The sequence below is a fragment of the Balaenoptera musculus genome, chromosome 5 (assembly GCF_009873245.2).
Source record: "Balaenoptera musculus isolate JJ_BM4_2016_0621 chromosome 5, mBalMus1.pri.v3, whole genome shotgun sequence".
Taxonomy (NCBI): Eukaryota; Metazoa; Chordata; class Mammalia; order Artiodactyla; family Balaenopteridae; genus Balaenoptera; species Balaenoptera musculus.
This window is the reverse complement of record NC_045789.1, coordinates 140,507,944-140,521,567: the sequence shown is the minus strand read 5'-3', so window position 1 is coordinate 140,521,567 and position 13,624 is coordinate 140,507,944. Positions and strand designations below refer to the sequence as shown.

At 57.4% G+C, this 13,624-nt stretch overlaps 1 protein-coding gene across 6 annotated transcripts in view; it reads left to right on the top strand.

The window, feature by feature from the left end:
• Positions 1 to 1,269: 1,269 nt before the first annotated feature.
• Positions 1,270 to 13,624, top strand: part of PCGF3 (polycomb group ring finger 3) — a 55,108-nt gene continuing 42,753 nt past the window's right edge. For 5 of the 6 annotated variants that reach the window (XM_036852934.1, XM_036852930.1, XM_036852932.1 and 2 more), the window contains exon 1: positions 1,273 to 1,493. The gene's annotated coding sequence lies outside the window, so the exon portion shown is untranslated. Of the gene's footprint in view, positions 1,494 to 13,624 lie in introns of all 6 variants that reach the window. The other variant, XM_036852936.1, reaches the window with a different exon arrangement.

Sequence of the window (13,624 nt, the reverse complement as noted above, 5' to 3'; positions counted from 1 at the left end):
TTCTCCACTGGGAGGGCTGCAGGGGGCTCGGTCCCCCATCCCTCACTAGCTCCCTTGACCATCTCATCACCTCCAGACACTACAAGCTCACGCTGCACTCCTGCAGCCCCCAGCCTCACAGCAGTCCCAGTTGGGGGTCTAGCGACATCACCTCCCCAGATGGTCAGCAGCTGCCCACCCCGCCTCTTCTTCTCAGCAGTCCCACCCTTCCCGCCCTCCAGGGCACCACCAGGTGTAGCGCCCTGGCACCCCTGCACTTCCTCCTGCTCCAGCCTCGCCCCCCCCCCCCCAGACACAGGGCAGCGGGAGCCCAGCCCCGTGCCCACAGCCCTCTGCTCAGCCCAGGCACCTCGCATCTGACCTCATCTCCAGCCTCTCTGTGCCCTCTAGCTTTTGGACTGGTCTCTGGAAAGCATCCTCCACACCCCCCTCCTACTTCGGGGCCTGAGGCTGGCTGGACTTCCTGCCTGTGAACCGGCCCCATCCCCAGACACTTGAAGGGCTCGCTCCCTGTGTCCCTTCCGTGCCCATTCACTCTATGTAACCAACTCCGGACACCCACTGCCTCCCCCACCCGGCTTGTTTCCCACAGGACACCGCATTTACGTTCTCCTCTGTTATTCCCGCCCCCCCTCGCAGTGCGGACCCCACGAGGGCGTGGACGTCACGGTCACAGCTTACAGCTCCAGGGCGGGGCCTGCGGAAAGCCGGAAACAGGGACGAGTTGTGGGGTCAGCCTTGTTGCCTACTGTCCGGGAGCCCGGGAGGCAGGGTCCCTGTCTGAGGCGCCCCCGCTCCTGCCTGGTGCTAGTTCCCAGAAAGAACAGGAATGCAAGAGCAAGACCGCCTCCCTCGGAGGAAACCCCTGGTCCCGGAGCGCCAGCTGCCTGCAGGTTCCAGGGTTCCGCAAGCCGCTCCCCCTCCTGGCGCGGCGCCAGCCGACCACGCCCCGGCCCCGCCTCGGCCCCGCCCCCAGGCCAGGGATCGCCTGACACCTCCTCGAGGCCCCGCCCCATCTCTGGCCCCGCCTCCCCGACCCGTCACGGGTCTCCGCGCAGAGCCCGGCCCCGGGGCTCTCCAGGTCCCTCTCCCTCTGACCCCGCCCTCTGTCCCCACCCACACCTCCTGACCACGCCCCCTCCTAGGTTCCCGCCCCCGGCCCCCTCACCTCTCCAGGTCCCAGGGCCGAGCCCAGCCCGGACGCGCCTGCGCCCTCTGACCACGCCCTGGCCCCCGCCCCGGGACCCACCGACTCCAGGCCCCGCCCCTGCCCCGGCTGCCGGGTGGGAGCCGGTCCGCGCAACGCGCATGCTCCAAGAGCGGCGCCCCCGACTCTGCGCTCGGCTCTGCTCGGGCATTTCCGCCTCTTTGTTTTAAACTCCGGACGGGTTTTTTTCTCCTGCTCTTGGGGGGGACCCGGAGGGAGCGGCGCCCCCTCCCTCTCCCGGCGCGGCCCCCGCGTGCGCCCCGCTCGCCCGAAGCTGAGACGGCAGGTCAGTGAGTCCGCGCCCCGCCCGGCCCGGCCCGCGGCGCTCGCTACACAGGCCGCGGCCTCGGCCCGTGTCCGGGCCCGGAAGGCTCCGAACCCCGGCCCGCGCCCCTGCGCCCTCGTCGGCCCGGCCTGCGGATCCCCGACTCCGTTCGGCGAGGCCGGGACTCCGGGGAGGGCCCGACCCCGGGACGGGTCTTCGGGGAGGGACCAAGGAGGACTGGACCCCAGGACGGGTCACCGGGGAGGGACCAGAGAGGACCAGACCCCAGGACGGGTCACCGGGGAGGGACCAGGGAGGACCGGACCCCAGGACGGGTCACCGCGGAGGGGCCAGGGAGGACCGGACCCCAGGACGGGACACCGCGGAGTGACCAGGGAGGACCGGACCCCAGGAAGGGCCACCGCGGAGGGACCATGGAGGACCAGACCCCAGGACGGGTCACCGGGGAGGGCTGGACCCCGGGACCCACCAAGAAAAGGACTAGGAAGCACTCACTGTACCCTGAGACAGATCACCTGGGAGAGCCCAACCCTGATATGGGTCATGGAGGAGGGTCCAGCCTCACTATGGGTCACAGAGGAGGGCTGGAACCTTAAGACTCAGCAGGAATCAGAGAGAGCTGGACCCGAGACAGGTCACCGAGCAGGGCCAGGACCCAGGAACAGCTGGGACACTGGGACAAGTCACTGAGGAGGCCTGGACCTTAGGATGGGTCACCTGGGGAGGTCTGGACCCCAGGCCTGGCCCCCAGTAGGAGCAGAATTCTGGAACCATCCTTTGAGCACCTCTGGGACCCTGGGACAGCCCCTCTTTCCCAGGAGGCCATGACCCTGGGACTGTGCCATGTGGAGGGCTCTTGCCTTGTGACAGGCTCCAGGGATGACCCAGGTAGGTCATGTAGGAGAGTCGGATGTTGGGGCAGCCGTGAAGAAGGCTGGCTCTCAGAGAGGGCCACAACCGTGATAAGAGCTGGAACTTGGAGACAGGTCCCCAGGGAGGCCAAGGCTCTTGAATGAGTCACTGAGAAGCACTCAGACCTCAAGGGTGGTATGTAAGGAGTGCTGGGACCCCAGGCTGGACCCCCAGGCAGTTGGGCCCTGGGGCAGGTTCCAGAGGTGCCCAGAATCTACCCAGCCCACTCAACTGGACCCAGCTTCTATAAAGGCTCTGGAGCATCAGGGATCCTGGTCACCTGAGCCCCACAGGTGCAAGCCAGCCCTCTCCGTGAGGCCCCTGAGCACCTCGGCCTCACAAACCTTCTGACCTTCAGCAGGTGCTGCCTGGGCTGGGCCCTGGGGGTAGGCAGGGTTGAGGCCCATCCTCCCAGCTCTGGGGACTCAAGCGTGGCGGGGGGGGGGGGGGGGGTGGGGGGGGGCGGTGGTTCCTAGTCCACACTGGCTCCATGCCCCAGGCCAGTGCTTTGCCCCTCCCCAGACCCAGAAAGCTGTCCCCTACCCTGTTCTCCCGTCCCTGCTCCAGGGCTGCCATCCTTTCCTTACCTGGGCCCTGTGGTCAGTGTCAGGCACCTTCAACCACTCCTGCCCTCCCCTCCCTCCAGTGGTGTGACCAAAAGAGCCCCATTCTCAAGGTCTGGAGGTGTTTTCTGTGTCCAGGAATTTCCTGGAGGGGTGGGGTCCAAGCTGGGAGTGTGGGCTGAGGGAAGGGTTTGGGGCCATTCGGCCCAGTGCGTGTCAGGTGAGCCGTCAGGCACCTTCCCCACTCCAGGAAAGGACCTTGGGATGGGAACTTTGCTTCTCTGAAACCTTGGAAGCAGACTTCATCTAGATCTTGCCCGTGTTGTCCTTTAATTTGGAAGTGGGGATGGAGAAGTGCTGCCCTTTGGCTGGGGAAGGGCTCCAGAGTGTGTCCAGTAGGATAATGTTGGCGGAGTTTGAGAGGATGGAAAGCCCAGGCAGGCACTGGCTCCCTGGCATGGGGTGGGCGTGCAGCACATTCATTGCATGGACGAAAGGCGGGAGTGCTTTCAGAAAGGTCGACCTGCGTTAGGGTGAGGCACGAGTCTAAAATTCCCAAGGGAGATGCTTGAACTGGTCAGTTCAGTATTTCATTTTGTGCCATAACTTCACTTCTTGATTACTTAGGAGAAAACCGCTTTGCATTTTCAGTGTAACACTTCATTGTAACTAAGCTTAAGCGAATGGAGCCCCTGAATAGTCCAGCCTATTTTTATTTGTCAAATGTAACCACACTTGGGACCCTGTTACTCAATGCTTACTTTTTCTGTGTGTGTGTGTTTTTTTGTTTGTTTGTTTTTAAATTTATTTGGCTGCGTCGGGTCTTAGTTGCGGCATGTCTTAGTTGCGGCACGCGGGATCTTTCATTGCGGTGCGCCGTCTTCTGCCTAGTTGTGGCCCGTGGGCTCTAGGGCTCGCGTGGGCTTAGTTGCCCCACGGCATGTGGGATCTTAGTTCCCCGACAGGGATCGAACCGGCGTCCCCTGCATTGGAAGGCGGATTCTTAACTACTGGACCACCAGGGAAGTCCCTGTGGGTTTTTTGTTTTTAACATGTACTTTTTTACTTTTTAAAAAACTTAATTTGCTTTGTGAAGCTTTGGAAAAGACTTGTAAAACTGGGCATTCAGGTTTGGTTAGGCTCTTTATTTTCCCATTTTTGGATTTCTGAAGGTGTGACAGTGCTGGATGGTTGTATTTATATATTACTGTCCCGTAAATTACCCCGAAATGTAGTGCCTTAAAACGATACCAGTTATTATGTCACAGTGTCTGTGGATCAGGAGTCCAGGCACAGCTTAGCTGGGTCCTCGGGCCCAGGGTCTCACAGGGCTGCCGTCAGGGTGCCCACCGGCGCTGTGGTCTTGTCTGGAGGTTCCGCTGGGGAGGATTTGCTTCCAGGCTGCTGGCTGGAGACATCCGTGGGGCAGCTCGAGGGCCGGCGACAGGACAAGGGAGCAAGCAGGAGGCCGCAGTCTTCATGACCTCATCTTGGCAGTGATATCCCATGCCTTTTGCCATATCCTTTGTTAGAACCTAGTCACCAGGCCCAGCCCACGCTTGAGGGGGGAGGCACTCCACGAGGGTGTGCTTCCTGGGAGGGGGCGGGGGCCCCTGGGCCATCCTGATGCCTGGCGTGGATCAGGTGTTGTTAGCTCCTGAGGGGCCTGTGCCTGAGAAGTGCCCTGCAGGTGAGTGCACAGAAGTGCGGAGAGCCGTGTGCTCAGCCCAGGGTTGCGGCAGCTCAGCTGTCTCTTTAGTTACACAGGTTGCTCTGATGTCACCATTGTGATGATGTGATGACGCCGGAGCTTACGCGTGACAGGAGAGAAATTACAAATCAGAAAGATTTTTAGGAACTAACTTAGAACAGCTGTAGCAAACCGTAGGCTCCCCCGCTTCCCACATACAATTAAATCGTAGGTGTGTATGTGTCGGTGATATAGAGTTCTTGGAAGCTTCAAGTACAGTGATTTTAGTTGTTTCTAGAGCTTCATTTTATTCCTGCCAATTATTTTCCTCCAGAAATGATCAACTGACATTTGTAAGACGTTTTTAAGATGTGAGATCCCAAACTGTTTTCATTTGACCTTTGTAGGGAAGGATGCTCCAGGAACCGGTGTTCAGGGGCCTCTGTGCTCAGCCCTGTGGCCTCTCCTCCCCGGTGCTTGGACTTTGTGGTGCTTGGGCTGGGGCTGCAGCACAGGGCTGTGAAGGGCACCCATGCAGGGCCCGCAAGGGAGGCTCCCTCGAGAACTTGTCACCACACGGAGGGAGGTGTCCCCTCCTGCCACCCTGCTCTGTGGACCTGCCAGGTTTCCACCCTGCTGGGGTGAGGCAGGGCCCTTTGCCAGTGATTGGAATTATTTGTTTGGGTTGTTTGATTTGGATTATAAAGCAAGGTTTGTTTTTGTCTGTACTGTTACTCTTTAATCTACTAAATGGCAGGATTTGTTACTTCATTGGAGCTTTATTTGGTTAATGGTCAGAATCGAATTTGAGACTGAAAATGTAATTTTCTTCTCTATTGAAGTATGTTGAGGTTTGGGGACAGTTTCTTACTACCTTTCTGATATTTGCTGTCACTATTGCAAAAATGCTGCACAATTCATTGTGTGTCAAAAAATGGAACTGTTCTTCAGTTCTACAAGTTGATAGTTTTTCATTGAATTTTAAAAAGTGAGGTTTTTAAAAATAACTAGAGGGACTTCCCTGGTGGCACAGTGGTTAAGAATCTGCCTGCCAGTGCAGGGGACACGGGTTCGAGCCCTGGTCCGGGAAGATCCCACATGCTGCAGAGCAGCTAAGCCCGTGCGCCACAACTACTGAGGCTGTGCTCTAGAGCCCGCGAGCCACGACTGCTGAGCCCGCCGGCCACAACTACTGATGCCCGCGTGCCTAGAGCCCGTGCTGTGCAACAAGAGAAGCCACTGCAACGAGAAGCCCATGCACATCAATGACGAGTAGCCCCTGCTCGCCGCAAGTAGAGAAAGCCTGCGTGCAGCAAGAGACCCAATGCAGCCATAAATAAATAAATTTATTTATTTATTTAAAAATAATTTAAAAAATAAAAATAACTAGATTGTCTTTTCTAATCTGCATGTTTCTCCCTACAGCACTGAATTATATGAAGGCCCAGACGACAATAATGAAACACTTAACATGTGATGAGAGGGTTAAGGTGGGAGCATTGCTTCAGAATTGTCCATTGAATTAAGCAAAACCCTTCATTGAGAAGAACTAAAACTCACTAGAAAATATTGTCCTTAAAAACCAATTGTTAGGTTGAGTGGGTTTTTTTTGAAGAGAACTTCTAATGCTTAGGTGAATTTAGAGAGTTGAGGTTAACTGGAATTTTTTTTTTTTTTTTTTGGGCAAATGCATCAATATTTGCTGGACTTTGCTACACTAACAGCAAATTCCAGTTGTTTAACACGAAATAAGCAAACAGTAGAAAGCTGTCCACAGACCTCTTGACCTATGTGGGTCTTGTGGGGGTCGTGTCAGCTGCTATATTTGCTGATTCTTAGCAGGGCCTGGCCTGTAATAGGTGCTCAATGAAGAATAACTAAAAGCTGACCTTGTTGTTCCCTTTTGTGGCCCTGTTCTGAAGGTGTTCTGTGTATTAACACCTTCAATCTTTTTTTTTTTTAAATATTTATTTATTTATTTGGCTGTGCCGGGTCTTAATTGCGGCATGTGGGATCTTTTAGTTGTGACATGTGGGATCTAGTTTCCTGACCAGGGATTGAACCTGGGCCCTCTGCATTGGGAGCGCGGAGTCTAACCCACTGGACCATCAGGGAAGTCCCAACACCTTCGATCTTAAAGTCACCGCAGGATGCTCTCTGCTCACCCGCATTTGCCTGGTGAGGAAGTGCAGGCACAGGGCACGGTCACAGGTGGTGAGGAGCAGAGAAGGGTTAGCCTCTTCTTTTTTTTTCAAGTAATTTACTCTTTTTTACTGAAGTTTTTGAGAAAAAAAACACAGTGGAGAAAAACCAAAAGAATTAGACAATGAGCACTCTTCTACCCTTCCCCTAGATCCAGCAATTACGTATGTTTTGCCACATTTGCTTATCTCTTTTTTTAAATACATATTTATCGCTGAATCATCTGAAAGTAGCTGCAAACCAGCTGCCATGTTCCTTAGGTAATTCAGAGCACGGAGGTCCTAGTAAGAGGATGGTCTGCACACGACTGTAATGTCATGACCACACCTGAGAAGTAGACACTTACTCCACATACTGGCTAATTTCCTGTCTATTTTCAACTCTCCCCGGTTGTCTCAACAGTGTCTTCCAGGGCGTTTTCCCTGAACCAGGCGCAGTTCCCCGTGGGGCACTGGGGGTCATGCCCCCTGTAGTGTCTTTCATTTCAGGCTCCCCACTTTCCCCCTACAGCATCGACTTTTCCAGGCCATCTGTCACATCTGAGTTTTTCTGATTCTTCACTTACGGTGTCGTCCACCTTTGTCTGTTGTCCTGTTTACTCCGTAGACTAAAGGGGGTGAGACGGAGGCTGGGCCAGGCTCTGGGTTGAGCTGGCTTCTCAGGCACTGTTGTGCTTCGTGCCGTGCCATCAGGTTGTGGCACCACTCGGTCAGCGCTGCTGGTCCCACTTTTTGTGCCTCGGTTCCCAGGGCCCTGTGGGCTGGGCTGAGTCTCCAGGGAGCAGAGACTGTTGGGAGCCCAGGGGAGTCGTGCCTTCATCCTGGAGAGCTGCCCTCGCTCTTGCACGAGGGTGAATCCATCAGCCGCCTCCATCTGTGTCTGACGGGGAGGTGTCCTGGAGCCACTGCATCACTTCTTGCGGGTACATGGTGGTGAGTCCCACTCCAGTCGGCTTTGTTGCTTTTAGCAGACGTTATAAAAGGTTTAGGGCTTCCCTGGTGGCGCAGTGGTTAAGAATCCACCTGCCAACGCAGGGGACGCGGGTTCGAGCCCTGGTTCAGGAAGATCCCACATGCCGTGGAGCAACTAAGCCCGTGTGCCACAACTACAGAGCCTGCGCTCTAGAGCCCGCGTGCCACAACTACTGAGCCCGTGCACCACAACTTCTGAGACTGTGCACCACAACTACTGAGCCTGTGCTCAAGAGCCCGCGTGCCACAACTACTGAGCCCATGTGCTGCAACGATTGAAGCCCACGTGCCTAGAGCCCATGCTCCGCAACAAGAGAAGCCACTGCAATGAGAAGCTCACACACCACAACAAAGAGTAGCCCCCGCTCGCCACAACTAGAGAAAGCCCACGCACAGCAATGAAGACCCAGCGCAGCCAAACATAAATAAATAAATTTATTTTAAAAAAAAATATATATATATATGTAAAAGGTTTAGTGGGTAGAATTTTTTGAACTTGTTACAGGAAATAGGGCTTATGCTATCACAGAGAAACTGCCTTCTGCACGCTGGAGCTGGGAGCTGCTGGAGGCAGACGGGTTTCCCTGGCCTTTCACTGAAGGGGCCCGGAGAGCATGCCTCAGCGTGGCTGCGGGACAGAGTGTCACCGGCTGGTTTCTGTTGTTTTTATTTATTTATTTATTTATTTTTGGCTGCATTGGCTCTTCGTTGCTGTGCGTGGGCTTCAGTAGTTGTGGCGCACGGGCTCAGTAGTTGTGGCACATGGGCTCTAGAGCGCAGGCTCAGTAGTCATGGCACACAGGCTCAGTAGTCATGGCTCGCGGGCTCTAGAGCACAGGCTCAGTAGTTGCAGCGCACGGGCTTAGTTGCTCTGCGGCATGTGGGATCTTCCCGGACCAGGGCTCAAACCCATGTCCCCTGCATTGGCAGATGGATTCTTAACCACTAGGCCACCAGGGAAGTCCTTCACAGGGTGGTTTAAACAGCAGGCATTTATTTCTCACAGTCCTGGAGGCCGGGGTCCAAGCTCAAGGTGCTGCCAGTGGGCTTGGTTCCCGGTGAGGACCCGCATCCTGGCCTGCAGACGCGCCTTCTTGCTGTGTCCGCCCAGGCACACAGGGAGCCTGCCGATCCCTTCCTCGCAGGGCACCAATCCCATCCTGGCGCCACTGTCCTGAATCTCAACCTCCCGAAGGCCCCATGTTTGGAGATGGGGTTAGGGCTTCAACACATGAATTTTGGGGGCACAATTTAGTCCATACCAGGGGACTCCCGCTGCTTCCATGTGTTTATTAACCTGATTCTGGTCTCTCGAATTGGGAGAGTACTTGCCTAATGAGAATATTTCCAGAGTTGGTGGCGACTCTGTATTTTACACGCTTGGGACTTGTGCCAGCGTCGTCCATTTCTCTAAACACTATTGTCTTCGTTTTCTATTGCTGGAAAGCGAATTGCCGCAAACTTAGTGGCTTAAAAGGACACCCAGCTATTAGTCACGGTTCCGTGGTCAGGAGTCCAGCCGGGTGTGGCTGACTCCTCCGCTCAGGGCCCCAGAGGCTGAAGTCAGTGTGGGGGCCAAGCTGCAGCTCTTGTCTGGGACTCACGGCTGGGGACTGCCCTCAGCTCCTAGAGGCCCCCCCGTTTTTTGCCCGGGGGGCCATGGGCAGTTGACAGACCATGTTGCTTTCTGCCAGGTCAGCAGGACTCATCCCTCTGACCTTCTCTTCTGCCTCCAGCTGGAGAAAACTCTGCTTTGAAAGACCATGCAATTTGGTCAGGCCACTGGATACTCGCCGTATTTTAAGGTCAGCTGACTTGAGGCCTCAATTACATCTTCAAAAACCCCTTTACAGCAGTACGTGGGATAGTAAGGCCAGAGGTGTGTGTACACCAGGGCCCAGAATCTTGGGGCCTCTCAGAATTCTGCCTACCATAGTCTCCCCTCTGGCCCCCCTAAAATTCATATCCCCCACATGCAAAACACACTTGCCCCTCCCTTCCAAGGTTCCGCAGAGTCTCATCCCCTGGGTCACCTGTCTGGTGTGACCCACCAGGTGCAGCTGTGAACCAGCGAGGTGGGCGCTGTGCCCGCCCCATAGCACCACAGGGCGGACGTGCCAGCAGGCGCAGCTGTTCTAGTTCAGACGTGGGACGTGGGGGGTGACGAGGAGTCGAGTTGCCGCGCGGTTCTGAGACCCTGTGGGGATCCCGGCCCAGGTCCGTGGTTCCGCCCGTGGTGTTTTCATGAAGGCGCCCCGTGTCTGCTGTGGAGTAGCGTCCGCCGCCAGCTGCCTGCCAGTGGACACTTGGGGTCCCCAGTCCTTTCGCGGCATTTTTCGTGCTTCTCCAAAGCTTAGATCAGAGTGGGAAATCAATGTGATTATGTAAATACAGCCTGTTTCAGGCTACGTTCTAACTGCACCTTCCCTTTGGCCTCACTTTGTCTGACGTTACTGTCCTGGTCCAGGTTCTCGAGGGTTGGGCCTGATCCCCGCACCCTCCCTGGCCCCCTGTCTTCACCCCCGTCCTGTCTAGAGGCCTGGTGCTGGGCGTGCGGGCTCCCTCGCCCTGTCTGCACGGTGCCCTGCCCCCCAGGGTCAAAGTTGCGACGTCCCTCCGCATGGCTGTCCTCGGTCCCGGTCAGAACGGCCCAGCCTGCTCGTCGCTGCACCCGTGCTGACCTGTGAGCACCTGTGGGCACGTAACACGTGCTCAAGGGCGTTTTTGAAGCAGTGCTTGAGCACGTTTCCTGAGACCTCTGAAAGTTCGCACTCGGTCGGTAGTTTGGCTGGATGTAGAATCTACCTTAAAGTTGTCTTTCCTTGGACCTTGGAAAGAGTCACCGCTTTGCCTCGTAGAGTTCGGTGATGCAGGCGACGGTCTGGTGCTGGCTGACTCCTGCCCCGCGTGGGGCGCCTCCTTTCCCCGGAACCTTTAGGATCCTTCCTGGTGCCCTTGATGGCTTCAGGTGCGGGGACCTGGTTGGATGTGGGTCGGCACTTGGTCCCTTGCCGTCTGATTCTTCCAGCTGGGGAAATACTCGAATCATTTTTTCCAAGTCATGAAATATTGCCTGTAAACGAGCGTAGCGGATGACACAGGAATACACGGGTACTCATTACCCAGCTTGAGAAGTAAAACATGAGACTGGACGTCAAAGCTCCTTCTCTGTTTTCTTTTTCTGAAACACCTGTTAGTTGGATGTTGCATCTCTTCTCTTTCCTGTCTTTTCTACCCTTTGGAAGGATTTTCTCAACTTTTTAAAAAATATGTATTTATTGATTTATTTATTTGGCTGCGCGGGATCTTTGTTGCTTGCTGCACGCGGGATCTTTCGTTGCAGCACACGAACTCTTAGTTGTGGCACGTGGGATCTAGTTCCCTGACCAGGGATCGAACCCGGGCCCCCTGTGTTGGGAGTGCGGAGTCTTCCCCGCTGGACCACCAGGGAGGTCCCAGGATTTTCTCAACTCTATCATACAGTCCTTCTGTTGAATTTTCAATGTTGCCGGTCACAGGGCTGACTCTGTAGTCTAGGGAGGTGGGTAAAAGCAGAATCAGTAAGTTATAGGTTGGGGGGGTAGCTCAGAGTCCTGTGTGCGTGCGCGTGGACCTTAAACAGGTGGTCTCAGAATGCTCGCTAGGGAGGTGGCACCGGAGCAGAGGCTTGCTGGGGGTGATGGAGGGGCCATGTGGCCGTCGGAGAGAGAACGTCCCGGCAGAGAGTACAGTAATGTGAGGACCCCGAGGCGGGACTGCACTTAGAGTGTTCTAGACCCCCAAGGGGGTCCACCGTGGTCGTCGTGAAGGAAGGTGGCCTTGGGGCCTCGTGGGCCACCGGAGGCCGTAGCTTTCCCTGAGCCTCTGCAGGATTTCACACCGGGGACCCCTCGAGCCGTGTTGGGGTCAGTGCGGCCCGACGTGGACGGCACGGGAGCGGGGCAGGTGTGGGTGCAGAGCCCTGCGAGGCCGTCCACCTTTCAGGCCTCGCGCAGACCCGGTGCTGCTGCCAGAGTGTGAGTCCCGCGACCCGCTGTGTGCCAGGCACCGTCATGGGTGTGGGCTCGCCTGGTGAGCAGGACCGGGCAGCGCTCGGGTGGTGGGCGCGCGAGCGAGGTCGCCGGGGCTGCAGGGAGAGCAGTGAGGCCGTGGGGGCAGGCCGGCCGGGGGGAGAGGGCCTCGGGGGACCCGACAGAGCGGGGCTCCTCTCATGTGCCCGCCCGGGGCACCGGGGTGGCCTGTCCAGCTCCGCTGGGTGCAGTCAGGGGGGAGCTGAGCACAGCCTCGGCTCGGAGCGCCTCGTCTTGAGAAGAGGGTGTCGGCGGGGAGCAGAGGCTGGCAGTTTGGTGATTTCTGTGTGAAATGAGGAGTAGGGTTCCCAGAGTGCTTGGGTGCCAGCTGACGGGACAGGGCTTCCTTCCTGGGCACCGGCTCTGGGGCGGGCGCCCTGCTGGACGTGGTGCCCGTGGGGAGGACACGGCCTCGGCGCTGCCGGGGGCACCGGGCACAGACACTGAGGGTGGTGACAGCATGGGGACAGGACAGCGCGGGTTCAGACTGGGGCTTGGGTGGCCTCTCCAGGAGTCTTGGGGTCTCTGGTGGCCGCCCTGAGGATGGAGTGCCAGGCTGCCAGGGAGCGGCACGCACACAGCCGAGGGGTGGGCAAGGCCAAGGGCAATGGAGCCGCCGTGGACACCGACGTGGACACGGCGGGACGTGGAGGGAGGGCCCCCCTTGTCGGCGCTCGGGCTCCTTCGGTTGGTTTGTTCAGGGGGCTGTGTCTGCTTTGTGTTGCTCAGGCTGCTCAGGCTGCTCTGGAGAAGGGGTCGGCGGCGCCAGTGGTTGAGGGGGCCGTGCAGCCAGGAGCCGCAGCGCCTTCCAGGGCAGGGCCGCGGGTGCGGAAGGCCGCGGAGGCCGTGGTGGCGGGGCGCGGCTGGGAGAACGGACCCCGGGGCACAGGCGGCCTCCACGGTGGGCGTGTCCCCAGAACGGCCGTCCACACAGCGCCTCGCCCCCACAGCCCCGAGGGACACAGGCAGGCTGCCCGCTGTGGGCGAGGGGCCGAGCGTCAGGGCAGGCGCCGCTCAGACAGAAGGAGGGAGCCGCTGCCCACGCGGCCGCTCGCGGGACTCAGGACAGCGGCCTGCCCCGTGCACACAGCTTCCAGAGCCAGGGCCCCGGCGGTCCTTTAAAGTACGTGCCGTCGTTATTTGGCAGACGTTCTGCGGGGCAGCTGTTTAATGAGTTTACAGGCTACTGTGAGCAGTTCTGTGCCAATAAATTTGATGACCCGTTTCCTAGGAAAGTACAACTTAGCAACACGAACCTCCAAATAAATAGAAAACGTTAAGGTTCTCGTAAGATACGTGAACGGCAGGAAGCATGACCGGGGTGGGCTTGTGTGGGGCGGCAGTTCTTCCTCCGGGGGTCCTGAGGGGAAGGGGGTGGGACTGGCTGAGGCCGGCGCCTCCGGGAGGGGCCGAGGGGGCCCCCGGCCACACGTGGCCACGGCCGCAGTCGGAGACCCCGGACTCTGCACAGTGCTGGGCGCCAGCGCACCCTCGCATTTTATTCGTGCGTCGCAAGGGTCTGAGGGTGCGTTTGAGTGAGGATGCGGGTGTGTGTGCGTTACAGGTATTGGAGGGAAGTGCACTGTTACGCTAGGAGCAGCAGTGAACGTGGGGTGGTTAGGACTGTAGGGCTTTCTCCTTAACTACATTCAGTAAAGAATTCCAGATTGTGATTAGAAAATGCGTTTATGCTGCAAAACAAACCCGGTGCATCTCCCTAGAG